General features: G+C 42.4%; 2 long non-coding RNA genes across 4 annotated transcripts; both read left to right on the top strand.

The window, feature by feature from the left end:
* Positions 1-7626: 7626 nt before the first annotated feature.
* Positions 7627-18205, top strand: LOC135322855 (uncharacterized). 2 transcript variants are annotated; one of them, XR_010383750.1, is made up of 6 exons: positions 7627-7908; positions 8000-8255; positions 14526-14645; positions 14917-15136; positions 15661-15796; positions 17523-18205. It is a non-coding gene; the product is annotated as an uncharacterized LOC135322855 (long non-coding RNA). The 2 variants fall into 2 exon arrangements; XR_010383749.1 differs by lacking the exon at positions 14526-14645 and having other exon boundaries at positions 17523-18203.
* A 213-nt stretch (positions 18206-18418) lies between these two features.
* Positions 18419-26865, top strand: LOC135322854 (uncharacterized). 2 transcript variants are annotated; one of them, XR_010383748.1, is made up of 4 exons: positions 18419-18614; positions 21805-21991; positions 22109-22351; positions 24511-26865. It is a non-coding gene; the product is annotated as an uncharacterized LOC135322854 (long non-coding RNA). The 2 variants fall into 2 exon arrangements; XR_010383747.1 differs by having other exon boundaries at positions 22106-22351.
* Positions 26866-27524: the final 659 nt, after the last annotated feature.

Genomic DNA, 27524 nt, shown 5'->3' with positions numbered 1-27524 from the left:
ATATCTTGGAGAATCATCCTTCTCCAGTCAGAATACAGACTCCTTTTATACAACAACAATAACAGCAACAACAACAACAACAAAAAACTTCACAGGGGAGAGGTGTGGTTCATTATTGCAAACTTCTTGCTGCAGGAATTCTTTGTTCTTGCAGCCATCCATGTGTGTCCCTGTAAACCTTCAACAAAACAAAGGTTATTCTCTATTTTGCAACTTGCCATCTCTACATAAGTGCGGAAGTGCTAACATCCTTAAAGGTCAGAGCCCCAAGAATAGGCTTTCCTGTAGATTTCAGTCTAAAGGCAACATTGTTTCACAAAAGGTGCAGAGCCGGCAAGACTAAGCCTAGAAAACAGGGCACAGTGGTTAAAACTAAAGGAACAGATCCAATATGGCATCAGATTTGTTCTCCTCTATTACAACCTGAAGCATTAGATAGAAAGATAGCCCGTTGTAAGGCATTCTTACACAGTCACATGTAGGGCTTGGTTACATCTTAAGTTTAGAGTTGAAAATAGTCCCTCAGAATTTTATACTATGCAACTCACAGATTATGAAGAGGAAGAGGAGGCTATATATACTGTCTTATTTTTAGGCATTAATTACTTAGTCATGGATACCAGGAGAAAAGGAGACTGGTCTCCCTGCTTCTCTTCTTTTTTTCCACCCTTCTATGACACTTTTATTCTTTTCTCTAACTTTGAAAATTCCACTGTTAGTAATGAAAGGTACAAAGTGAGTTAATAAAAGACTTATCAAAATCTTAGATCATTATTGTCATTAGGTCCTTTGAATTCTTTTTTCCAGAGTTTGTTTCTTGGTGGGAAGGGGAGGAGTTTAATAGGGATGGAAGAGTGAACAGTGACATCAGGTTTTCTATTGTGGGTGACTGGGTGAGTAATCATGCCACGGCTAAAACATCAGATCCTGGGAGTAGAACTGGTTTTGTTGGGTAATATAATTAATTCATTTGAGGTTGTGTTAGATGTGATTTACTTATAGAACAGTCTGAATGTCTATTTGGAAATTTAATATTCAGAAAAGAATTAAGGTCAAAAGACATAGATTTGTAAGTCACAGGCATATGGGTAATAATTAAGTGAAAAGTCTTGATTAAATTATCCAGCCCTCCTCCCTAAAAAGAGAGTTTTTAAAAAAGAGGGCTAAAGATGGAGTCCTGAGATGAACAATGTACCATAAAAGATGGAGAAGTATCCATCAGAATGGTGGGGAGAGGAAGGCGCTGTATGGAAGAAACAGTTCCCAGGGAGAGGGCCGTGTTAGATGTCTCAGAGGGTGAAGAAAATTAAAAAAGGTGAAGAAATTTAAAGGCTGGATTTGGCCACTAGGAAATTACTTTTTTGTTATAGCAGCTTTAACACAGGATATTGGAACACATAGTGGATGGCAAAGTTAGAGGACTGAATTTCAGTGGAAGAAACACAGAAGATGAGATGCCTGGTGGCATCGGGAGGCAAAGAGAGAGAGGCAGAGGAGAGAGAGAATCCTTACAAAATGTCAGTCTGAGAAATTTAGGAGTAGTTTTATGCAGTGCAGAGGTTGGTTATGGGTGGTAGGAAGAGACAGTAACTAGTGGAGTGAGATTTTACAACGACCCCGTCAGGACGCATCTCCGCCTGCTGACAGGGGTTACTGAGCCCGCCGTGATTTCATGCTGGTGGGCTGTGCCACGTACTAGCAAGTTTATATTTCACCCTGTCTTTATCACATCATATTGTCCCACAGCCTTGTTTACCATTTCCGGTAGATTAAGGGGTGACATTAGTGTTTTATATTTTCATGTATTTGTGTGGTCATGCTAGAGATTACATTTATTTCAACTGATGTTTCTTACAGACAGAGCAGCAGTGACATTGAGGCTCTACACCAGACGTATTGTCATGTAGCCCTTTCTTGGGAAGATGCAGATGAGCAAGGAACTGAGAGTGATGCAGGGGGAAATACCAAGAGCTCAGTGAAAGAGCATCCTCTAGAAGAGGAACGGTCCTCAAAAGCATCTCTACCATGGAATGTGGTAAAAGCTGCTTCCTTTGAGACTCTCTCTGAACAGTTTCCAGTGTGGTGTAATTTAAATTCAATTTACTGTAGTGATTGTTTCTCAATCTGAATTTATAGGATTTGTTTAAATGGAATCTGGGAATTATCGGTTTAACTATAAAGTTAGAGCTGAACATAGGGTAAAATTTCAGTTCCTTCTATAATGTGTCTTCCCAAATTAAGAAATCGCTTAAGTATTTTCACATTATTTATGCTTTTCCATGAACATATGCTAAAGTTATTTTTTAAATAGAGAACAGTATTTGGGATCAACTAAATACATATTTAGCATGTGTGTGTTTGTGTACGTGTACGTACACCCATACTTGTATATTTGACGTGTGTAGGGGGGAGGGAGAGAAAATATATAAATATATAATTCAAATATAAATACCTAAGAAGATTTTCTTGTACAAGCAGGTTTACAGTGGGAAACTGAGATTATTATATGTGCCATTTTATTAACTGTCTCAATCAGAGACAGTGTAATTTTGGTGGTAGTAGATGTTAAATTAAGCAATTCACATAACATTTTTGGTTGCTGTTTTAACTTTTATCCCCTCTTAAATCTGCCCACGGTAGAGAAGCTGATGAAGCCTATCAGAATAGATTCCTTTGGGGTTGGTGGTTTTGATTTACAACCTGTCAGGTAAGAGTTTTTTGGAATGGATTGTGCAGGGTGTTTATTTCTTTATTGTTTTGTCACTGGAAAGGTTTGGCGTCATTTGTTCTGTGTAGCCACCCCTAGTGAAAGATTAACGGATAACTAGTATGAGTCTACCTGTGAGACACTCCTCTCTTCCTAGTCTTTATCAACTAGTTTATCAAAATTCTTCTAGTGTTAAAATTTTTTAAAAAATAGATGCCACTAAAAATGTTTGTACAATTAGGTAGATAATCTTTAAGCTTTTCACTGGAAAAATATAATCTCATCAGCTTTAATAGCTCAGGGACAGTTGATTCAAATGGTAAGAGAGAACATGGATTTTATTCTGTATATGAGTCATCCATTTGCTTCTTTTTAAACCAGTTAGTTTTGCACTTAGTCACAGACCAGCCATCATCTCCTAGGGTGAGTTCTTTGGTCACAGGATAAACAGGCTTTGTGAAAATGTTCCAGCTCCAGTAGCTTTTAATGGAAGCTTGTGGGACCTTGCTGTCATTCACCAGCACAGGGTACCATGTCACAGTAACCTTGTCATAAGACAAGTGTCACATCCATTATCTCATGAGATCCGCACAATAAGTAGGTCAGGCATCTTTATCCCCATCATTCAAGTGATGAGACTGAGGTGAACCAACTTAGTGGCGGGGCTCTCACAAGAACCAGATGATGACAGCTAACATTTTTACCCCTCGCTTACTGTGGGCTTGATACTGTGCTAGGTTCTTTACATATTAGATTTCACTTACTCTTACAGCAGCCCCATGAGGTATATATATTCCATTATCACTCCCATTTCATAGATGAGAAACCTAGGCTTAAAGAGGTTAAATAAATTGTTCAAGATCACATGGCCATAACCCAGCAATGCACTTGGATTGTCAGGTCTTTGATCTCTGTGAAATATTTCTGTGAAAAGCCTGTCATCCATTCTTGTATTATTTGTTCATTTGTGTTTTCAACAGACAAGTTTTTGAGCCCCTCCTTGAACCCCAGGCTCATCATGAAATCCACGTGCAGTGATTTCCTGGCCTTCTTTGTATTGAGTGTGCTAGTTGAGAGAAAGTGATATGCTGTAGCTTACCCTAAACCCTGTCTACTTACTGCTAAGTCTAGCGTTCTCCCCTGGTCTGCAGTGCTAGTTAGTGTTTTTATGGGGCTGATTGGGCTTCCTTATCACTGCTGTTTGGGGCTACACTTGGGTCACTGAAGGGATTTTTCTACACATCTTGTGTCTTTGTTGGCATAACTGACACAATTTTAATAATGTGAATTCTAAATAGAGATGTTTACATTTGTGTTTAGAAGCTGAAAACAAATATACTTACATTAAAGGCATAACAATAATTATAGGAATGTCAGTAGTAGGAAGTTGAATATACATATCCAAACCTCTTTAGTAAACCATAGGATAAGTAACCCTAGCTGCTGTAACAAATAATCCTTAAAATTTTAGTAGCTTAACATCATCAATTACTTATGTCTTGCTCACATCATAATTCCAAGTGTCTCATTGGAGTTAGGGGTGGGACTCTGCTCCACATAGTCATTTAGGGACCCAGGCAGCTTTCTGTCATCAACACATGGTTTTGAGGTCCTCCTGGCCTCATCAGTCAATAAGGAAAGGAAATAGATGGTTAGCATGCTTCCTTTTAACTGCCTAATCACAGGAGTGTTACCTCTCTTCAGCCCACATTGTGTTGGTAAGAACCAGCACATCCAACTAAACTAGGTCCAAGAGGGCTAGGAAGTGTGGTTTGCTCATATGGCCAGAAAGAAATGTAAATGCATTTGGTAGGCATCTAGCCAGTATCCACCAGAAACTTTCCTTCTAACAGCCAAATATCCATTCCACTCTTCCTTGAACGAAGACCTACTCAGCCCCTCCCCAAAGCAAACAGCCCAGAGTCCCACTCAGAAACATATCCATCTGAAAGGCCAGGATTTCCAGGAGAAGCACGGTTCTCTTTGTCAGGTTTCAGTGTAGCTCCTCATTGTCTACTAATCAGTGAATTAAAAGACAAGTTTCATCCTTCCTTCCCCACCCCAATATGGTGGTGAGACTAAGATTACTCCTAATCAGAAAGGAGAAGAGTGAGGAAGCTACAGCAATCAGTAGTGCAGCTTTGAGATCCACTGAAAGGCCTTATGAAGACCCCCTACCTTCAAGTTGGGCATTTTCCTTAATTAGGCCATTATTCTGCTTTTAAGGAAGAACTACTTCATAAATATACTGTTCCGTGTAACTCCTGGTTCCAGTGGTCTTGTGTTTCTTCACCACTGGCTTCAACTGAAGTGGGTAACGGGAGGAGGGGGCGCCCATCTTTGAGAAGGCACTCTTTCTCCACCCGCTTTCTGCCTGCAGGTAGGTGGTTCTAAGGCTGCCAGACAAGTCTCTAGCTTTTTTTATTTTTTTAAAGTAGAGTTGTGGTTTCTTTGTCATCTTTGTCATTACAGCTGCTTCAGAAAGTTTTTAGGCTTCTGATCAATTTGGTTCCAGTCAGTCCCATGTGCTAGTAATTACATTTAAAGAAAACTAGTTTGTTTTTTTTTTCTCAGTTTAATTGCAGCTGCCTGGTTATTATGAGGAGCAATAATCTTAAGTTTGAAGATGACACCTCTAATGTGATGTTTGCCAAGGAACTGAGTCACTCTTCAACAAAGAATTCTCATGAAATCTTGCATTTTCACAGCATTTTTCAGTGCTGAATCTTACTGTTTGAGTCCAGATGCAGAGAGTGAGCCTAAGAGGCCCTGAGTTTCTAGACTCTGTTCCCTTGGATTCCTTCTTTAAAGACCAGCCCATTCTGTCTTGAGCTCATATTTTTCCCGTAGTATCTTGTCAGCAGTAGCCAGTAGTAGCTGGCATTTCAACACTTCCTGTCCTCTCCTACCGTTCTCAGACTCTGCTGAGGGCCCCAGGTTCAGGAGCCAGTGGTCAGCCTTATAAACTACTGTAGGTGACAACTTAGCAAATGTTTTGTCACTTTTCATAAAATATGAGTTTGCTCCCTCTCCAGCCTCTAGTATCAGTTTCCTTGTCACCCAGAACCGAACCACTAAGCCCATGACACGTATTTTAGCTTCTGGTCACTGTTGCCTGACATTCTAAAGGCTGGAACTGGTGATGGTCCTGTGTAGACTGGAGGTGGAGTGGAGTGCAGTTCAGCTGGTGCACAGCACACACGGGAAGCAGTGTTAGTGAGCAGCCGGCTGGGTCCTGCTGCCACAAAGAAGAGCTCTTAGGTTTTCTGATGATTCCAGCTACTTCTCATAGTTATTTCTAGCAATTATTGAGAAGCCAATCTAACTCATATGAATTGGTAGCCTCTTAAACGTTTCTTTAATCTTATTTTATAAATTACAAAATTAAGTGAACTAACTGACCATGATTAAGGTAATTTGAAAATGACAATATCCATGTTTTTGGAGCTCCTATAATATGCTGATGTTCACCCATATTTATAACATCTTAAAGGATATTTCTGATATTTTAAAAATGCAATGTTCTGAAATGTTACATTGCATTTAAGTGTTTTAAGCCACAGAAATGATTTCATTTTAAAATCCTAGTGATTTTAAGATTTTCCTATACCATGATGAAATCCATGCTTTTTAATATTTATATTCTATGCTTTATTGATGTAAATTATGGTTGCTTCTTTAGTTTCTACTAGAAAGGTATGAAATGTTTTTCCTGCCTCAAATGTATGTTGATGTTATAATATGGACAAATGATATATTACAAAAGGGCCATTTAGAAATTCATTTTTGATTTTTCTTCAACAAAAGCAATCTCAGTCTTGTTTGGTTTGGCTTTCCTATGAAGTAGTTCTTTGAGTAAACCATGAAATCCCTTATACTGTATTAAAATTATTATCTGAAATTTAAAACAATTATGTGACACCATGTGAGTATACTCTGTTAACCAGAATTGTAATATATTTAACATTAATGACCTAATTTGAGAGTTACAGGTATTAAATATATTTAATAGTATTATATGTTAATAATATAAATGTTTCCATGTATATCATGTGTATACATATATATTTATAAAATTAATATTTGAGGAGTCATATAGGGTTCATTCTCTGTGTTCTGTTTTGTTTTATAGCTACAAGAAACTGGCTAAGAATAAAGAAACTGAATTTGTTAACCCTTTACCCCTTAAGATGAATCCAAATCTTATGTCTCAAGAAACAAAATGTGAACCAATTTTTGGACAAAAATGAGCATATAGTTTTACAAAAGTCAACAAATGAAGGTACAGAAAATAACTGTCCAAGAGTAACTACTGTGGAAGAACAAATAGATGAAATGTACCTTGATATTTTGAAGAAAGCAGTATCTGTTTGTCCTTGATTATTACCCCAGGATGACAAAATACATAAGGTAAGTGTTTATAGTTTATATTGATTGGACATAGTGATCAATGAAATTACATAAATACTGCTGACAGGTATGTACTTCGTGAGCCAGTGGGACTGATTACAGAGTAACTGCCACATGGATCTTGGGTATCTGTGAGCAGTTATCTGTTACAACACCCTGTCATCCCCAGATTTTAAAATGTCACTGTAGCATTAGCTTTCTTTTAGAAGCCATTTTTTACATTTTAAATTTTTTAAACAAACATAGTCCAGAATTTGAGTAGCATAAGAAAATTAAGTTTATTCTGGTGCTTTTTACTCAATCTTATCAGTAGTCTGTGCTGTGCAAAAGGAGGTAAGTTGGCATTTCATATAAATGCTGTTAGTGACTATTGAGAAACTTATACATCTTTGTTCCTTGTTTCTGTGTTCTTGATTTATTCTGTTTTATAGACTCATGACCACAGTATTCCATTTTTATTTTATGATTTTTATTAATATGTTTACCATAAACTAGCCATAAACTATCTCCAGTTCCTTGTGAAATAAGGCAGGGTACTAAGCAGTTTTTACCTTGAGAAATCTGGAGGAAAAAAGATAAGATTTTAAGTCATTTCAACTGTGTTCTTCTCCACTCTCCTCCATGTTCATTCTTGTAATTATGTTTTCCTTTCTGGCAAGCCTGTTTTGTTTTATTATTTTGCTATTTTTGTTCCTGACTTTGAAGATGTGCTTCAGAATGCTAAAATCCTGATGAATTAGGCTTGGAGAACTTGAATGTCGTGGCTCACCTTCTACAAACTGTGTTCTTCAGTAAGCACTATGGTTTTGCAATCTGTTAAATTGTTTTTACAACTGTCACTGATGTTTGTTTAAGTACTGAAGAATTTGTACTTGTGCACAGACTTTTAGATCTCAGCTGAGTTCCGGAGAAGCAGGAGCTGGGACTGGTACACAGCTACCACACAGGAAGGCCAGAAGCACCCATCCTTTATTTAGAGAAAACCCCAAAGTGGATTATATGCATCAGTTAGGAGCTCAGGCTAAGGCAATCCCAGTTCACCATTCAAGACATTTTCTACTCTTGAAAACTTCAAAGGACATTATGAAAAGCAAAACCTTGAGATCCATCTCTGCCTCAAATCAAGCCAGGAAAAAAGGTAATTGTACACACTTTTCATAATAAAATTCAGTACATTTTCCTTATTCTCTACTTTCCCTGTTTCCTTCTCTCCTAAGAACTTTCCTTATTTGCAGAAAAAAAAAATTTATCTTAAGGTGCTACATTCTGTCTCTTAAAGAGAGATTCAGTTCACTTCAGTTCAGGGGGTTTGTCATCATTAATTCTAGGTTTTCCTGAATGAGACCCAGAAAGTTTTGGAGGTGAATATAAGATAGGAGAATCAAACCCTTCCTCAGCTGGTTGGCTTTGTAATATCCAAAATGTTTGCCAGAAAAGAGCTATAAATGCAGAATGTAAAGGGCAATGTACAAATGAAGGTGGATACAGAGAGAAATATCTGGATATGAGTTTGTTCTAGTGTTGGAGGGTCTGGATGTTTTATTAATCACTTGTGTGTGTTTGTACATCCCAGTGCCTCTCTGAGTTATTTCCTGGTGGAGTCATCCATTTTGGCGGGAGGAAAGGAAGATAGAGTTGGCCTCGGTGAGAGAGCCCTTTGAACCAAAGACTTGTAGGAGGAATTGGAATTGGCTGTGTGGGTGTGTGGGGGAAGCATATTCCAGAAAATGAAACAGTGTGAAAGTCCCGAAGGAGGAATGCCTGGCATTTTGGGGATCAGCATAGAAACCCACATGGCTGTGGCAGAGTGGGCAGAGAGGGGAAGGGGAGGTGAGATTGGGCATCACAGGGACAGGCACGGTCGGCTTTTCTAGGGCATGAAGCAGCCTTGGGTTTCACTCAGTGTGGAAAGGTGAGTGCCTGGGAAGTTGTGAGCATGGCAGTGACTTCACCTGATGCATCCTTTAGACAGATTCCTCGGGCTGATGCCATTGACAGAATGCATTCAAGTATAGACCCACACCATAGGGGCACAGGAAGAAGCACAGAGACCTGTTAGAAGGGGATTTGAGGAATCTGGGCTGGAAGTGATGGGGCTCGATCCTGGGTGGTGGCAGTGGTGATAATGAGAAGCAGTTGGATGGTGATGTATTTAGGAGATAGAGCCAAAAGTCTAAAAGATTGGTCCGGGGTTGTGAGAGAGGCATCATGGATGATGGCAGGGTTTTTGGCTTGAGCAGCTGGAAGAATGCAGTTCCCCTCCAGCTGGGATAGAGGGGGAGGCAGAGTGGGCTTGGGGGTGGAGAGAAGACCAGGAGTTGAGCTGCTGAGATGCTAATTTTGAGATGCCTGTTCTGTGTGCAAGTGGAGATGGCAAGGAGGCAGTTAGATGGAGAAGTCTGAAGTTGAGAGGGAGGTGTGGACTGTAGGTATCAAGTGTTGTTAAAAATGAATATTTTTGAAGCCATGGGTTTTTTTTTTTAATTGAAGTATAATGAATTTACAGTATTGTGTTAGTTTCAGGAGTACAGCAAAGTGAATCAGTGTTTTTGCAGATTATATTCTGTTATGGGTTATTACAAGTCATTGAGTAGAGTTCCCTGTGCTGTACAGTAAATCCTTGTTGCTGAACTATTCTATGTACAGTAGTTTGTGTCAGTTAATCACATACCCTTGATTTCTCCTTTCCCCCACCTCCCCTTGTTAACCACAAGTTTCTTTTCTGTCTGTGAGTCTTTCTGTTTTCATATATGTTCATTTGTATTATTTTTTAAATTCCCCATGTAAGTGATATATAGTTTTTGTCTTTCTCCATCTGACTTACTTCATTACACATAATATTCTCCTAGACTTGACAAAGATTATCAAGGGAGCATATCTGGAGAGAAAAGGCAAACCAAGGCCTGAGCCTGGGGCATTCTGACCTAACGAGTTCAGGAGGGAGAGGGCTAACCTGCAAGGACAGAGCAAGGTTGAGGCAACCTGAGCATGTGCACTCCTGAAGACACGTGGGGAGAGTATACAGAGAAGAGTTGATCTGCCGTGTCCGCTGCTGCTGAGAGAGAGAGAATGAGGACTGACAGCTGACCTTGGAGTTTAGCAGGAAGGAGGCCGTAGGCATTGGACAAGCAGTTTCTGTGGGCAGGTGGCTGTGAAAGGCAGACTGGGAACAGGAGAAGTGGAATTGGCTACTTCAAGGTATAGACCCCCCTGGAGAAAAGGGTGTAAAAGGTGGGGGGAGGGCAGTATCTGGCAGGAGGGTGGAGTCAGGGGAAGCCTTTTGTCTTGCCTTGTTTTGAATTTAATGAGAGAAATCATGATATGAATGAACAATAGAATGTTTGCTCTTTTTGGAAAGATGCAGTAGCTGGGAAGAAATGCGTGATGAGGGGAGTTGTAGAGCAGAGTCCTCGAGTGCAGGGGCTATAATGGGGTCCAAGGCACAGTGGGAGGGTTGGCTTCAGGTGGGAATGTGGACAGTTCACCTGTGGAAAAGGAGAAAGGAGGAGGGGAGAGGTGGGTGTGGGTACTGGTAGGGGCAGAAGTGGTGAGAGATGGGGGTGACTTCCTCCGGTTTCCTCCACTTCCTCTGAGAAGTAAAACGTGCTGTGATGAGGCGGCAGTGAGGATGGGGCCAGGGTGCTGGAGGGGAGCAGTTGTGGGGGGGTTCTCCTGGAGGGCTGGGCTCCCAGCAGCAGGAAGTCTGCAACAGGTTGGTGACCGTGAATGTGAGCTGGGAGCAGGCAGGCAGGAGGGGTGTGTGTGTTTATCTATGAGTGTACAGCCACTTTCTCCCGCACGACTGCGTGTGTTGATAGTTGTGTAGTTGGATTTACCAAGAGAAGTGGTTTTTGACCAATGAGTGCAGTGGACTGAGAGAGGAGCATGAAGGAGCTGCCCATGTGTCTGGGATGTAAGCGGGGTCGTGAAGGAAGAAGAGACATTGGGGGTGTGGACAGTATGAGACACACAGGATCAACAGAGTGAGTCCCGGGGGCCCAAGCGCTGTGGGCATCCAGGTGCCAGAGGGCACGCCTGGTGGGGGTAGGACTGCCAGATGGTAAATACCTAAGACTGAGATTCGGGTGCAGTTGCATTACTGGTAACAGAAAAAGACCCAGAAAAACCAGTGTGAGAGAGCAGCTGGGGCGGAGAGACGTGCACAAGGAGGGAGTTGAAGGGTCTCTGGTGTGCAGTTGGAAATTACTAAGAGTGAAGCCAGACGTCAGGTCACAGTCGATGGAAACGAGGGGGGTGGCATAGAGGTTGATAGGTGAAGGCAACAATATTTTTATGAACATTTTCTCTGATTTCAAAATTTCATAGTGTCTGCTACTGCCAAAATAAATAAAAACACATCACTAAAATCCATATTTATTTGAGTACAATGGCAAACTGATTTTCAGTTTTTGTACTGATCTATTTCTCATTAGAGTCTCTGTTAAGTAGGATTTTTTAAAAAAAAATCTGTCTTTTTGTTGGAAAATTGCCCAGAATGATTTTAGTTTTATTCCAAAGAACTGGAATTCCTTGGGGTGGTTGTTACTTGTCACAGGTTGGGTGCCAGAGAAGCAGCCTCTGAGCCAAAAGTGCGTGTACAGAAAGTCTAGAGACTGTGCTTGGCATCAGCCCTGGTTCCCAGGGAGCAGCCCCTTGTGACTGGCGCTGATGCAGTTCGAAGTCTTCTCTTTCACGTAACCAGGAAGCCTGGGCCAGTTAATTCAGAGCTGGTGCACCTGTGCAAGGAACCAGACCCCCCCTTCTTTCCTGCTGCAAAATCCCTAGTCTGTGACTTCAGTCTTCCTTGTCACAAGATGGCTGCACAACCTCCAGCCCTGTCAGGAGGAAGAAGGTGAAAGCTAAAAGGTATACACCCATTAACTCAGCAGCTTAATCAGAGAAGTAGTCGCTGTCCTGGAAGCCCGGTGTTGGAAATTTTTGCTTTCATCTTACTGGTCAGAACTTTGATCCTGTGCCCCTGCCCCCCACCTCACCCCGGGTGCATGGAGTCCAGGGAGAGGGGTGTTTTTAACTGGCACATTGCTGCCCGGGGCAGAATTTTAGTGGGGAGGAAGAAGAGGTTGGCAGCTAGCAGTGTCTGCCATGTGGTGATTTTCCTTTTTATTCTAAATTAATTTTCTTTGACTGTCTACTCTTGTGTTTTTATTTTTAGATTAGTATGTTTGTTGTCACAAAAGGAATAGTTGCTCATTATTTAAATTCAAAAATACAGAAAAGTAAAAAGGAAGCAATAATTTAGTCAGAAACAGCTGGTGTCATAGTGGGTGAGCCTCATTCCATGCCTCTCGTGTGTGTGTCCTTCTGCAGATGGAAGGAAGCAGGGATGAGAGCTGGAAGGAAGGAGACAGGCAGGCACGTGGACAAATAAAAATGGATGAAGCATTTTATAGGAACAGATCACACTTTATCAGTTCTTTTCATTAAAACATTAGGTTTCATTTTACTTAAATCTGTAAGAAGAAAAAGAAACTTCATCCTGAGAAATGTTACATCCCAAAAGGTCCTTCAAGAACATAGATTATGAAAACCCCTGAAAGACTGCCAAAGCTGTATTGTTATTTTTAACTACTTTTTCCAGTTTTATACACGATCAATTTTCCCTTCTATTAAATACGTAGTAAAACTCTTACATCCCCCACTCACATGACTCCTACCCTTTTTGTTTGGGTTTTTTTTAATAAGTATATTATTTATAAATTTATTTTATATACTATATATAATGTATGTGTCATATATCATTATATATATTTATGTATGATTATATTATTTACAATTAATATATTTATTATATTCTCTCCAGCGGCTGTAATTCCCTTAAGCGTTTGAAAGTGGATCTTGGTTCTGGTTATTACAGAGCCAGAACGCCTTTCACCAGTCCATTTGCCATTGCTCCTCCATTCTGGAATTATTTTGATTGCCCTATAATTTGACTGATTTTTTTTAATCCATTGTTTTTTTAAGAAGGGCTCAGAAGTCCCAAATTCTGCGGTGTTTTCATGTTTGAATTTCATATCTAAGCAACTTTCCTTTCCTGTATAAAAGGAAAAGATACTGTCCATGTACTATTACTGAAAAATAACAACTTAGAGAAATCAAAATAAAGAACTCAGGAAGGGAGAATTCTGGTGTGAAAGCACTGGCTGACCGCAGCTGGAGCAAGAACCACCTGCCACACTCCCGCCGCCCCGTCCTGGGGAGAATCACAGTGCTGGTGGGTCTGACCCCTTCACCGGCCACGTTAATGGTCCTCCAGTGACTTGGAGGGATTAATGGCCTGATTTTACATTGACTGAAACAGATCCTTTATGAATGCTTTAAAAGGTTTCTACAGAAAACCTTCTAAATCAAACTGCCTAATTAAATGTGATTACTGCTCTATAAGGAAAAAACCTGGAAAAGATTTGAAGGAAATCTTGGGGTGAAGTACTTTTGGGGACTTGTTTTTTCTTTTGACTTTTCTGTAGTTTCCAAATCTTTAAGAACCACTTATTTCACTTTTAATGAAAGAAGTAAACTTTGCATTTAAAAAGTTAACATCCTAAAGAAATTATATTAAAATATAAAATTTTAATTCTTCACTTACCTCAAAGGCAGTCAGGGAAACTTTCACTGGGGGTCAGTTCAGGATCTGCAGGGTTTGAGTACGGGCCTCCAGATCTCTTCTAGGGAGTTCCCTGAAACTTTCTTTTTGTATTACTAACTGAATAATTATTTGCCTTAGAACTATTTCTGCTGTTTGGGGATTTACGAGGTACCTTAAAAGCCAAAAATTTGACCAAAATATACATGAATAACATTTTTTCTAATGTGATGAATGATATCACAGTATTAGAGCAGGATTATCATTTATTTCTTTAATCAAACTTAAACTTGTTGTTATAGTTTCCATGCAATTTATATTATTCCAGTGATACTATAGCTTGATATACTTTATATAGAAAAATGTCCTTTAAAGCCCACTTAATCTGAACTAAAATTCTTCATAAAGTTATCAGCTGCTCTTTGATGCCTCTTTTAGATATTTTTAGTTATTTCTGTGAACATTTAAAAGAGTAATTTATTTAAAAATGACAAAACCTGAAATTATCCTGATCCACATTCTCCTCACATTTATTTAGCTCCATGTGTCATTGGACATGAGCCTTGGGTCAGTTGGCCTCCGTGTCAAATGGAGTAGAAGCCAGTTCCGGGCAGGGGTCCCGCATGCAGGGTCCTGCGTGCAGGGGGACAGCTGTGTGAGGGCACTTGTTATGCACCTGCCTGCTGTGAGATCTTCACTTGTCTTAGTGCTCCTGTTGTATTAGTGATTCTTGTTACATAATTGCCGAATACACATTCAATGTAGTTTGTATTTGCGGTGCTTTTATCCATTGTTCATGACATTTAGGAATATCTGGAACAGGACTCACCAAGCCAGCAACTCCAGCCTCCAACGGGGAAAGCTGCGTGGCTCCCTGAGAAGTCTACAGACCCCTCAGAAACTGATGCCTGTGTTCAGTTTCTGAATGTAGGTGTTGAATTTCACAGTAATATTCATAATGGTTGTATGGTCTATAATTATATGTTAAAATTAAATTATAAATAATGAAATTTCTTCTGCACTGAGTGATACTGTACTCACTCACTCTTACTGAACATTTATTGATTTTCTTGTGTAGTAGAACATTGTTAACCGTGTCATTTTCATTTGTGTTTTTTTTTCCCTAACCCACTGTGTTCAAATCTAATATATAACTCTACATACCAAAGTAATGCTTTTCCTTAAAAACATTCTTCAGGCTACGGTGGTGGGAACAAGGAAGCAAAACTGACTATGTTTGAAAGAGTTCAGGAAGCAGAGGGAAAATGCAGAGGGGCACAGGCCCTCGGGCAGCGGATTACAGTCACATTCTCAGAAAAAGAGCGAGAGCTTTGGAAGATAAGATGGAGGAACTACAGAGACAGCAGGAGGAGGAACTATTCCAACTGAGTCAAGACAACTATATTCTTAGAGCCAAGGTACTAGACACATTGTCCTACTTTTCCTTTTACTTATGGAAAAAGAACTAGTACTCCCTGCTAAATGCATTGTCACCCTCTGTCCCTGTGGCTCTTTGACTTGATGCGTTTGCTGCCAGTGACTTGGTTCCCGAGAGTGCCTCCCATCAGAAAAGCCTAAATCAAACCCCTGGGGAAAAATCAGAATTTAAACTGGCTCATATTGATCCTTCTCTTGTTAGCAGTCCTTTTTGAAAATAAATCCCTTAGTTCACGGTGGTGACCTTCAAGGAAGACAGAGTTTCAGAAAGATTGCTGTAGAAGGGCTAAGTTCAGAGAATGACACTGTGTAGCATTTCTGAGTTAATTACATCATCAGAGCCATCAGCACAAAACATCCTGTAATGAATTAACTGTCGCTGGTGTTAAACTAATTCCAGTGTGGTTGTAAGACAGTTCTAGGTCTGTGCACCTTGTGTTTTCTTTTATTCTTCCTCACTTCATCATTTCCTTTCCCAAATAAAATAATTTCTGCATTTTCTTAGTGAAGTAGCATTGAAGAATCAAACAAGAAACAAAGGTGGTTGCCTTTTGAGGAAACATCAGCTCCTGCCACAGAGAAAAAATAAAATCAAAAAAAAGAAATAGGAACAAGAGACACTTGTTCAGGGACGTCAACAGGTAGGGTTCTTCAGCACATAATGAGTTTGTTATGAGATCCTTTGGTTTTGAAAATAAGGCATTTAAAAATATTTGTGTCCATTTATCAGGTAATGGGAATTCTGGCAATATGAGGAAGTAATCATTTGGTCTGTACATTTGTCATGGGCAGAATTAAAGTGGTTAAGAGCATGGGTTCTGGATTCAGAGTCTGGTTTTAGGCTTGGCTTCATTACCTGCTGTGCAGCCTTAGGCAAGTCACATCCCCCCTCTGAGCCAGTTTTCCCATCTGTGAAATGGGAATGAGTCTGATAGTACCTGTCTCATAAGAGTGGTTGTGAAATTAAGATAAGACAGTGCCTCATCTCCCGGAGCCTTGCAGCAAAGGTGGGCTGATTCTGCCCCCAGCCTGCCTGCCAGGGGAGCCGCCCTTCCCTAGTCAGAGTTAAAATACTACGGATTAAGGGAGTTTTCACTGGTGTAGTGAGCCAGGGGCCCAGAGGTGCCCACGGCCCCGTAGGAAACCAGGCTTCTGAGAGTGCAGGGCCTATGCCCTGGCTGTTCCTGAGGGACACGGGGACGTTGTCAAAGCTACTTCTAAACCCGCTGGTCAGGGCTTGGATGGGCTGGCGGGGCCTTCCATGGGCTCGGAGAACAGAAGCCTGGCAAGCTTTCCTTGGCTACCAGTTTTCTCTTGCTTTACACTTAAAAGCCACTTGTGTGACATTAAAGCCACATTAGGAAATATATATATTTAAATCATAAAAAAGACAGTGCAGGCCAACCTGAGTGCCCTCCACACAGTAACCAGTTAATGCGTGTTGCCTATGACTAATGTTATAGGCATGTTTCCTTAGAAACTGTCCCATTTTTCTTTCATTTTTTGTAATGATTTTCAGTAGATAATATTGGCTAGTTTTGATATTATATTCAGAAATATGAATCAGACATTAATTTCCAATGCCCTGAGATTGAAAAAAAATTTGACTTAAAATTGGGAGAAAATGTACGTGTCCTGTAGAAGTCAGACATTTGTTCTGTGTGATGCATCTTGGTGACGCTAACCTGACAGGCAGGCAGGACAGGTTTGGTGATCTCCAGCACAAACTTCACCTTCATTTCCTCCCCACCACCCCACCCCCTTCTGTCTCATTACCTTTTTCTCCTTTGACAGTAGTAACCTAAGCCTTGAGCCTGCCAATAAGAAGCAGTTTCACTCCAGGGACATCCAGAGAAAGTGCTACTGCATCAGAGATGACAGCATTTACTGCAAATGAGATAGTACTGATTTTGCAGGACACACGGCCCTAGAGTTACTGAGAGCCATCCAGACCCTCTGCCTGCAGTTCTAAGCTAGCATGGAGCATGGCGCTTTGAGGAACAGACCCATGAGTATACCAGCCACCCCTCACACACACACAGAACACAAAACTTGTGTATCAACATATGTACGTATTTTTCTGGGTTTCAAGAATTCTGCAGAATTAAGCACAGACTATCTGCCAGGCATTAGGCCAGGTGTGGTGAGACAGTTCAGAGTTTCATTAGATTCACAAAGGTCCTTGGTTTTCATCAGACTCTTAATTTTAAAGAGGTTAATAAACCAGAGCATCTAAGCACAGATTGCCACTGATCTCACTGTCTGAGTCCCTCTTTAGCTCAATCCAGGTGCTGAGCTGGGTCTAGGCTTTGCTTTGCCTCATCCTGATCTCCTGGAAACACCTAGTCTCTACCTCCTTGCTTGCAGAGAGTTCCAGAAACAAGCCTGTCTACCCACTGTGGCTCCATCCAGTTTCCTCACCACAGAAAGATGGGCCAAAAACAGAAAAAAAGAAGGTACAAATGTCACCAAGTCCAAACTCATTCTGCTCACTGCACAAAAGCCAGTAAGTTAGGAGACAGGGTCTTGGGGCAATGAACAGTTACTTTATTTAGAAAGCCGTTCAGAAAGCTGGCAGACCAAGAAGATGGCAGATTAAGGTCCTGGAGAACCATCTTCCCCAAGTCAGAATTCAGGCTCCTTTCCTACTTGCTTGGTTGTTGCAAACTTCTTGACATAAGAGTTCTTTGTTCTTGGAATCCTGTGTTCTTGCAGCTGTCCACGTAGGTCAGATCATGGTGCCCCTGTAAACTTCCAACAAAAGAAATGTTATTTTGTATTCTGCAACTTGTTATCTTTATGTGAATGGAAATGTGTTAATGTCCTTAAAAGTCAGAGCCTTGGGAACAGGCTCTCCTCTATATTTCAGGCTATTGGCAACATTGTTCCACAAAAGGTGCAGAGATGGCAAGACTGAGCCTAGAAAACAGAGCACAGGGTTAAATTCAAAGGAACAGATCTAATATGGAGTCGGGTTCTTTTTTATCACACAAACAGCCCCCCTGGCCTTTCCATCCCTGATGTGCAAAATCAGGACGTGGTTTTTCCTGCAGTCACTCACCTGCTTACCCCTGTGAAACGCAGTACATTATACTGCCAGGCTCGCTGGCTTTGGGAAGTTCTGCAACTTTTTTGTTTACTAAGCATTTGGAGCATTTTGGAAACAGTTGTTTTCAGCTAGAAAATTGTCTTCTGAGAAAATTGAAAGTTTGAAAAATGTTTTAAAGCTTACTCAAAAAAAAGAAATTTAAAGACTAAAAATATTTAAAGGATGTATCTTTCATGAGCACATATGTTAATGTTATATAGGTCCTGCTGACAACTACAATGTAACTTTCTATTTATAAAAAGGAAAATGAAAAATTGTATAATCAAGTGAAAGATCTCCATGAACAAGAAAAATGAAGAGTGAATGTTCAAGGAAAACCAGAGCTTATTCAGCAAATTAGCATCCTGAAAGTAAGTCCTTTTTAAATTCTTAAAATCAAATCGATTCTTTCTAAGCATTTTATTGTTATATTAACAATACATTTAGTTATACTTGGAAATTTTAAAAATTTTACATTGATTTTCAGTTTTGTAACTTTCATGTTTTTAGTTTTCAGTGGATTTTCTTTTGGCATTAGACAACTAATACATACTTCAGTATTTTCAGCATATTCATATTTGAATTTGACATCAGTTTTAGGAAATTGAATAGCCCTCTTGATCCGTCATTAAGCCTGGGACACTTATGTAATGCATCTCAGTAATGATGCTTTTAGTAATAATAGTAAAATAAATATACAGTATCATTTACTGTCTTAGGTCGGGTTCCGAACAAGTAGACCCTGAGCTGGGTCCTTGTGGAGGTGACTTCCTGAAGGATAACTCTCAGGAGAAGGGGAGCGAGAGATGCAATGTGGGGGTGGGCAGGGGAGGGAGGTCAAGTGAGACCGTGGTCTCAGCCAGAGGCTGGCGTCATTCTTCCCTCACCAGGAAGCTCAGGAGAGCAGACTGCACCGCAGAGTTGGTCCCCAAATGAGGCAAGTGAGGGAAAGCCATTTGTGCCCCCCAGCCAGTCAGGCCCTGGCTGAAGTGTGCTCTAGTAAGTGGGTGGGTGTACCTCTAGGCCAGGGGTCAGGGGCTGCCATTTGGTGAGGATGTTTCTCCAGAGGAGGGGAGCCTCAGTGGTGAGAACCAGCACTCACTGTGGCGGGCTGGCAGAGCTCACACTGTAAGGGATTTTGGATGTTACTACACCCACCTTTAACATGTTAAGTGAAGGAGCTGAACCAACAGCCGTGGGCAAGCTAGGGTCCTGCCTTCTTTTAAGAAGTGACTAACCATTTCACCAAAACATGCAAATAGGACTGCTGTCAGAAGAAATTTCTTTGGCTGTGAATGTCATGTATGTTACACATATTCACATACTTCTTCCATTTTTCTGTAAGATAACCTAGGGCATTGAGGCAGGGCTGCTGTTAGCTCACACTGATCTTTCATGCAAAATAAAAAAAGACACACATTGTACAGACAAAGCTAGAAAGTACACAGGTTGGCAAGTGAGGGCACTTTTGAGTAAGTAGGGGGGAAAAATCTCCTTTCTCTAGGCCAAGGCTAATCTGCCTAGTTCTGAAGCATGACGATTTACATCTGTTTCTTACCAAATGCTTCAGTAAAGTGTTTCAAAATTTCACATCTTATATTGCCTGTTTTTTAAAAGAGAAGATCTATTCCAGGGTCCAAAACTGGAGCTCTAAATAATTTTCACAATGAAATAAATGATTTCTTTAGTACATTGGGGTTAGATGATCATATATGGAGTCCTAACGTCCTTTTATAATGTCTCTGGAAAAACAGAAAAATTGATTCTAAGGTTCAGGTAGTGGACTGTATTTGGTTGGTTAGTTTCCATGTGTCTGACTGGCAATGTTTGCTTCTCAGAAGGGAGTCTAGAATGACATGACAGGGGGCACAGACCCCACAGGAAAATGCATCAAATCTTTGAAGGACATTGATTTGTTTTTTTCTCTGAGAATTGGCAGGAAGTATTTTTATATTCCTAATAAGCCAACACTCTGAGGGTTTGCGTTCTTTTAGATCCCACATCAGCGTTTCCCTTAGAGTGTACTCCTCACTTAGTGTTTTGCTCTTTAGAGAAAATAAACTTTTTGTCTTCAGTGACACAGAGTTCCACTGTGAGTTAGTTTTGAAATTTTAAGAACTGAATATTTTATATTGAAAGGAGTAAGGACCAGAGTGGTGGAAGATCAGGTCAGAGAGGCGGCCAGAGGCCCCTGAGTGTGTATCACAGTAAAATCTTGAAGAACCTCAGTAACTCTCCTGAAATGACATCCACAGAAGGTTACACAGAAGATTCAACAATGAAATGATGAAGCCAAAACCCGTGATAATACAGGGCTTTATGGGTGGATTTATTTTCTTGGTAAGACTGGGTTTTAAGGTAGTGTGAGACAAAACTTCTGACAATTTTTATTTTGAAACTGAATTGTATCAAGTGTCCTGCCATGAATCCGAGAATTCCTTCAGCAGTTCTGAGTTGAGCCCCATGTTCATTTACTGAGCAACTGCCCTCTGCTTAGTGCCGTCAGGTAACCAGGTGGTGACATCAGTCTCGGTCCCCACAGAGCTTGCAGCTTGTTAAAGAAAAAAGGCCTGCACACAGGTCAGGGTCATGGAAACAAAGCACTGAGTGCTGTGCTGGAGGGACATGGAAGGTTCGTGGGGGGGAGAGGTTATCAGGAAGAGCCGCACTTGAACTCAGTCTTGAAGGGTAAGTGTGACTCTGTGAAGCAGAGGAAGGAGGATATTGAGAGTTGTGTGGAATGTTGGGCCAAGCCTTTTTTTTTCCTGCATTTGTGACACAAAGGTGAGCAAAATCAAGTTTTGCTTTCAAGTAAATATATACAGTGTCAGGTGCTGATGAGTGTTTTGAGAAGAAAATAAGCAGCACACCTGGGGGCCAGGTTGGGGGCTGCCATTTTAGAAAGAGGGATCAGGGAAGGCCTTCCTGGGGCCGCACCTGAGCAGAAGTCCTGAGCCAGTGCAGGAGTGAGACACCGGCTCTGGGGGGCAGAGCTGCAGGCAGGGGAAGCAGTCAGTGCAACCACCATGGGGTAGGAGTGTGCTGAGCATGTTCCCAGGCAGCCAGGAGGTCTCTGCAGCCGGAGTGGAGTAGGAGGGGGAAGATTTGTGAGACATGCATCAGAGGAGCAGGCAACACTGGGTTGTGCGACACTGAAGGTCATGGTAATAAGGACTTCAGATTTACCCTAACACAGGGGAGCCACCAGAGAGTTTCAGATGAAGGAGTGATATTAATGGACTCTTCAAAACAATTCACCCCTTCTTGTGTGGAGGGCGGACCGCAGGTGCCAGGAGTGGAAGAGGCGGGCTAGTTAGGGGGTCGTCGTCATCCGGGAGCAGTGAGAGCAGCGGTGGGGAGGGCCCTGCGGCTGTGCTGGGCACATGCTCAGAGCTGGCTCCGGCGGGCTCCGGGAAGCTCGTCATCATTTGGAGGGGGCGGGGTAAAATCAGAGCTGAAATTTAGGAAAGATGACCAGCAGCAGAATAGGATGAATTGGGTAAAAGAGAGCCTATACCACAATCTGTCGTGATTAGGAATAAGTTACTTTTGTATTTCTAGGAATATCAAGAAAGAGAAAACAGGTTTATTGGAAGACCTCAAAAGACTGAAGCAAGCAAGCTCTTGAAGCAGACTTGGGAAAAACAAAGAAAGAGAGAGACCAAGCCAGAGAGCAGGTGCGGGCACCACAGGGAGCACGCCGAGCTGGGATGAGTACTTTATACTCGTAACTGTGCTGAACTTGAGTGTAAGTTATAGCAACTAATATAAGCAAAATGCTATTCCTAACGCAGCGCTCGACTGTTTTTAGGAACTTTTGAAAATTAGTTATTAAGAGGTATGTACATTTGATTGGTTTCAGCAGCAATAATTGCAAGAGTTGAAGAAACTCAAAAATTATTTTGAAGTCGTGGCATTGTGTGCGCAGCTGTTTGCAGTCCTCCCAGCTGGACCGCGACCTTCCAGGGCCGGACACCCTTTTTATCCCTGGGCCTGACACATAGCTCTCAAGTGTTTGACAAGTGAACAGACAACACCGTGCTGTGTTTGTAGAAGACACGAGGGTGAATATGGCGTTCCCCACCGGGGAAAACAAAGGAGGAGTAAGGTAAGAATGCAGAAATGTTTAATATTTAAAAAAAAATTAGAAATAAACAGGAGGTTCCTGGTAAGGGTTTCAGGGAGAAGAAGCATTTGAGCTGGGTCCTGGCAGGTGGAGGGCCTCAGGAGGAGAGGAGGGAGGCCGTGCAGCTGTGTCTCTTGGGCGTGTCACTGAGCGAACCTGTCCTGGGGTGCAGGCGGTCAGGGCACGGGGCTGGAAAGGTCGATCAGATGAGCCCTTATTGCCAAAGGAAGGCTCTTTTCTCTGTGATTTTATGATCTTCAGTGTAAGATATGTACAAATAAAGTCCACTAGCATGTTCGTAAGAAATGTACTTTCCTCTTCTGCAAAATACACTAATAATAATTGCTCCCATCATGTGTTTGTCGTGTTAAATAAAATCATACAAACTTTGAGAATTCAGACTGTGAACACAACCTTCTTTTACTAACACACTATGCTGTGCAAAACCTAGCTAAATCCATTGTTTGTTTGTTTGTTTGTTTTTGCCCCTTATTTTTTCATGATGCTTTCATTAAATAAGCATTGGTTTTCATGTGAAATCTTTTAATTTAGTTATTTCCATATTTTGAAAAATTACATTCAGGTTATTGAGTTACTTTACCTTATAGGTGAAAAATTATATGAAATAAAAATTTTGGAAGAAACACATAAGAAATGAGTGGCCTGCAGAAAAGATTACAGCAGTGTGCTGAAAACAAGGAGATTCTGGGTAATGATACAGTTCAGCTTAAGAAAGCAACAGAATAAACAAAAGCTGACATCTGGGGTGATAGATGGTTCTAGAACATGCTTCTGTAGATGAACACTGTTCACCAAAATAGTCAGCTCGGAGACTTGTGTCACTGAACCACTGCTCTAAATGCTGTTAATTAAAACAGCTCATTTGGGTTTGGTTTGCTTTACTTTGGGTAGTCTGTTTTAGATTAGACTGAGAATACAGCCCACTGTCATATCTAGGGGCCCCCTATTCAGCAGATTGAACGAACTGTGGATGGAAAATATTCAGAATAATGGAAAGTTTCAAAAAGCAAAACTTGAATTGGCCACGGGCTGGCAACTACTTACATAGTATTCACATTGCCTCAGATACTGTGAGTAATCTAGAGATGATTTAAAGTACACGGGTAGGAGCACGAAAGATCCGTGTAAGTCCTCTGAAATTTTATACAAGAGGTGTCAGAATCCATGGATGTTGGTATTAAGGGGAAGTCCTGGAACCAGTGGCCAAAGGTTACCAAGGGATGACTGGAAGCCAAGGCTCCTGATCCCAGCCTGGCACATCCCCATGTGATCTGAACCCTGCCTGTACCACAATGCCCTGGTCACTCTCCTCCAGCCCTGCCAGACTGCCCTCTTCTTCTGGAACAGACCAAGCTCACTGCACTTCATGTCTGACCTCTAGAAATACCCGTTACAGTCTGAGCATGGCTCTGCTTCAGTAAGGTGGGCTGCATTGCCACTAGAGAAGACAGGATGGAGGTTCCTTAAAAAAATAAAAATGGACTTACCTTATTATCCAGCATTCCCACGCCTGGGGATACGTCAGGAGAAAACTCTAATTCAAAAAGTCACATGCACCTCAATGCTCACAGCAGCCCTATTTATAAAAGCCAGGACGTGGAACCAACCCAAACGTCCATCGGCAGGTGACTGGATAAAGAAGTAGTGGTCTACTGATGCCACAGAATACTACTCAGCCATGAAAAATGTAAAAGAATGCCATTTGCAACAACATGGATGGACACAGAGATAGCCATTCTGAGTGAAGTAAGCCAGAAGAGAGAAAAATGCTGTATGATACCACTTCCATGCAGAATCTAAAAAAAAGACAGCAATGAACTTAATGACAAAAGAGGAACAGACCCACAGACATAGAGAAACAAGCTGATGATTACCAGGGAGGGAAGGGTGTGCGAAGGGGTAAATATGGGAATTGGAAAATTTCCCCTCTTGGGGAGTGATGGAAATGGTAGCTATCTTGATGGTGGTGATGGTTTTCTGGGTGTAGACATCTATGAAAATTCATGAAATACTACACGTGAGCTGTGTCTAATTTATGGAACAGAAATCGTACCACAATAAAGGTGTTTTTTAAAAAAGAGATGGGCTGCATTGTGTCCTATGTTTCTATGTGTCTTCAGGGAGTCCTCGAGAGGGCGGTGCTGGCCTTCCTGCCAACATGATGACAAGAAGCCCGAATGATCCATCGATGGGAAGAAGATAAGAGCCGTGGTCACATCTGGACCCCAAGCTTAGACATGGTGCACGGGTGACATTTATCGACAATCTGGCGAGGTTCCAGCCAGAGCTTGAGGCCGGGGCAGCAAACCGGGAGTGGCACTAAGGAGCATCGTGGCGCAGAGGCTGGACTGGGGGCCCGCAAGCTCCTCCCAGGAGGAGCCTCAGGGTTTGGGAGGTGGCTAACGTGCCTGCTTCGTGTCACCAGCAAGTGATGCCACCTGTGGAAAATCAGCTGGAATCCTGAGCCGGGTCAGCCTTGGGTGACGCGGTAAAGGCTCCTACCAGAGGAGGCGCCAGACGGACAGTGAACCAAGCAACAGGCTGCTGAGTTTGGGGCCTGTGTTTATCGTGCTTTCCGTGTCTCTCTGCATTTCATTGTCACCCAGAGGAATTGGGGCGGTGTTTCGAGGCTGATGGCCTCTCTGTTCCTCATCAGCCTGGCAAGCCCCCCAGCCCTGTCTGGCCAGACCTTGGCAAGCGCCTTCCCTTGTTCTAACAAAAGCCTTCCCACCCTCACCTGCGGTGAGCTTTTGTTATCTTAATTGATGGGAATGAGGATACCTTACAGCCTCCTCAGGCCCTTCCTTAGGGCTTCTGCCCTTAGACCCCGGCAAGGGGGCCCTCTGCCCTGGGTCCTGCACTACAGAGGGTCCCTCTGGCCCTGACACTCCCTCTGGCCACGCCCTCCACGGGGTGGAGTCAGCAGGGCCAAGGGGACACGCCCATTGGCTCCACCCCGTGCTCTGGAAACCCAGGACCCCAAAGGCCCTGCCCCAGCAGCCCCTGACCCACTTGTAGTGTCTGCATTGACTCTCCCCAGAGTTCAGCTTCCCAGGACTCACACAGAGGCCAATGGGCAGCTGTTGGCATGGAGGGTATGGACAGAACCCGGACGTGAGGTCTGAGTGTCCCCCTGTGCACATCCAAGGCCCCTTGGGGCATGGGATGGACCCAGCATTGGGAAGAAAAGGGTCAGGCTAGTGGTCAGAGACTGGGAATCGGCTCTCCCCACAGTCACTTTCTGTGCGGGACTCCCCTGAGTCTGGGAATTCTAAAGTTAAGCCTGGCCTTCCCCCTTCTAATGAATGTGTCATTGTAAAGACAGGAGTTTAGAACCTACTGCACTTAAAATGTTGACATCTATAGGATGGGAACTCCCAGGTATGCTCTGGCCCTGCACTTCCAAAGGTCCAGAGCAGTTCTGTTGGCTCTGCTGAGACTGCAAGAGGCAAAGACCATCTCCAGAGAGGAGGGGCTCCTGCTTCATGCTCCGAAGTCAGGAGCTTCTGAGCGGATGAAACAATGGACACTGAGACCCTTGATTGTAAGTTGGTTTAGAGTGACGCCAAAGGTGTGTGTGAGGTGTGTGTGCGTGCGGGCTCGTGTGCATCTGGGGACGTGTGTGGTACGTGACAGTGACTTTGCGTGTGTGTGCACGCCTGAGGACGTGTGTGGTTGTGTGTATGTTATGGGTGTGCGTGTGGCACATGATTCCGTGTGTGTGCGTGGGGATGTATGTGGAACAGAGGCAGTGTGTCTGCACGTGTGTTTGTGTGTACGTGCATGCATTAGTTTTAAGAATAGCAGAAGCTGTCCTTTAGAAGTCTAAAGTCGTAAAAATTGTATGGTGTTCCTCACTGTATAATTCAAAATGAAAATAATCTTCAATCACCAGAAATGTAGTCCCCCCCCAATTCTGATTTTTCCCCCATATTGATTACGTCTTCATTTGACTGATGAGGAAACTAGCTTAGAGATGTTAACTGACTCAGCCAAGGGCATGGAGCTCGCGAGCCCAGGGCCAGGACGCAGTCCAAGCGGCGCGGCTCCAGAGGCCTGGAGGCCTGCTCACGACCGCACGTGGCCTCTTGGCTGGGGTAACAGATTCTGATGGGCCGGGGCCAGCGTGCAGGCTGCCCAAGCCGCGGACTCTGCAAGTCGGGTGGAGAGTACCAGACAGCAGACGAGGGTAAAGGGCTGCTGAGAAATAAGATAGGTTCCTAGATCTTTGATGAGTAAGGAGGCTCACTGCTCAACCTCGATCCCTTTGCTGGTGGCTAACAGGGACCAAGGCCCACCAGAGCGCTCCTGGGAGCTGCCTGCCGAAACCTGGAACAGGACTGCTCAGGACTGGCTCTGCAGCAGGAGCAGAGGGAGGCAATGATGCCACATGGTGGACATCCTGGGTAGTGGCAGTAGGAGGCCTAGCAGCCTTGGTATGGAGGTGGCAGGACGAGGTCCTAGGGGATGATCATTTCCACGTGTCTTAAAAATCATTGCTTCATATATTTTATCCATCTTGGAGTTTATTCTAGGATGGTAAATATGGTCTCCGTTACTCCTTCTTAGCTGAATTGATGAATTTTTTTTGAGGTTAATTTTCTCTTCAATGATTTGGAAGCTGTATTGCCTTTTAATGAAAATTCTCTCTACATTTTTATAAGTCATCTCCAAATTCATAACTCCGTATGTAATTGGACCAGTATTGCTAGAACAGTCTCAAAAATGAAATCATCTATTAGATCTTGTTTCTCAATCATGATACATTTAGCATATTTTACCTCTCTGCTCTTCCCAATTGTGTGTGTGTGTGTGTGTGTGTGTGCGCGCGCACTACACTTACTGCTTTTTAGACAGTTGCTTTAAGTCTGTTACATTCCCAATGAATATATAGGTATAAACATCTTGGATTTCTTTGCTCACTACCACTACTTAATCCCATGTCTTTCCCATTTTTGAGTTCTTTACTTCTTTCCCAATCAAATGGACACATGATTGGCTAATTTTTTTCGAGCGGTGGACTTGGAACCCTTCCCTGTCTATACGCAGCTTTATGTTCTTGCCATAACTCTGCTTCATTGAGAAGCATGTTTTTACCATTTCTCAGAAGGGCTTCCGCTTTGAACCACTAAAC

Source organism: Camelus dromedarius, chromosome 14 (genome assembly GCF_036321535.1).
Source record: "Camelus dromedarius isolate mCamDro1 chromosome 14, mCamDro1.pat, whole genome shotgun sequence".
Classification (NCBI taxonomy): Eukaryota; Metazoa; Chordata; class Mammalia; order Artiodactyla; family Camelidae; genus Camelus; species Camelus dromedarius.
The sequence above is the reverse complement of the archived record's forward strand: the minus strand, read 5'-3'. Positions and strand labels throughout refer to the sequence as shown.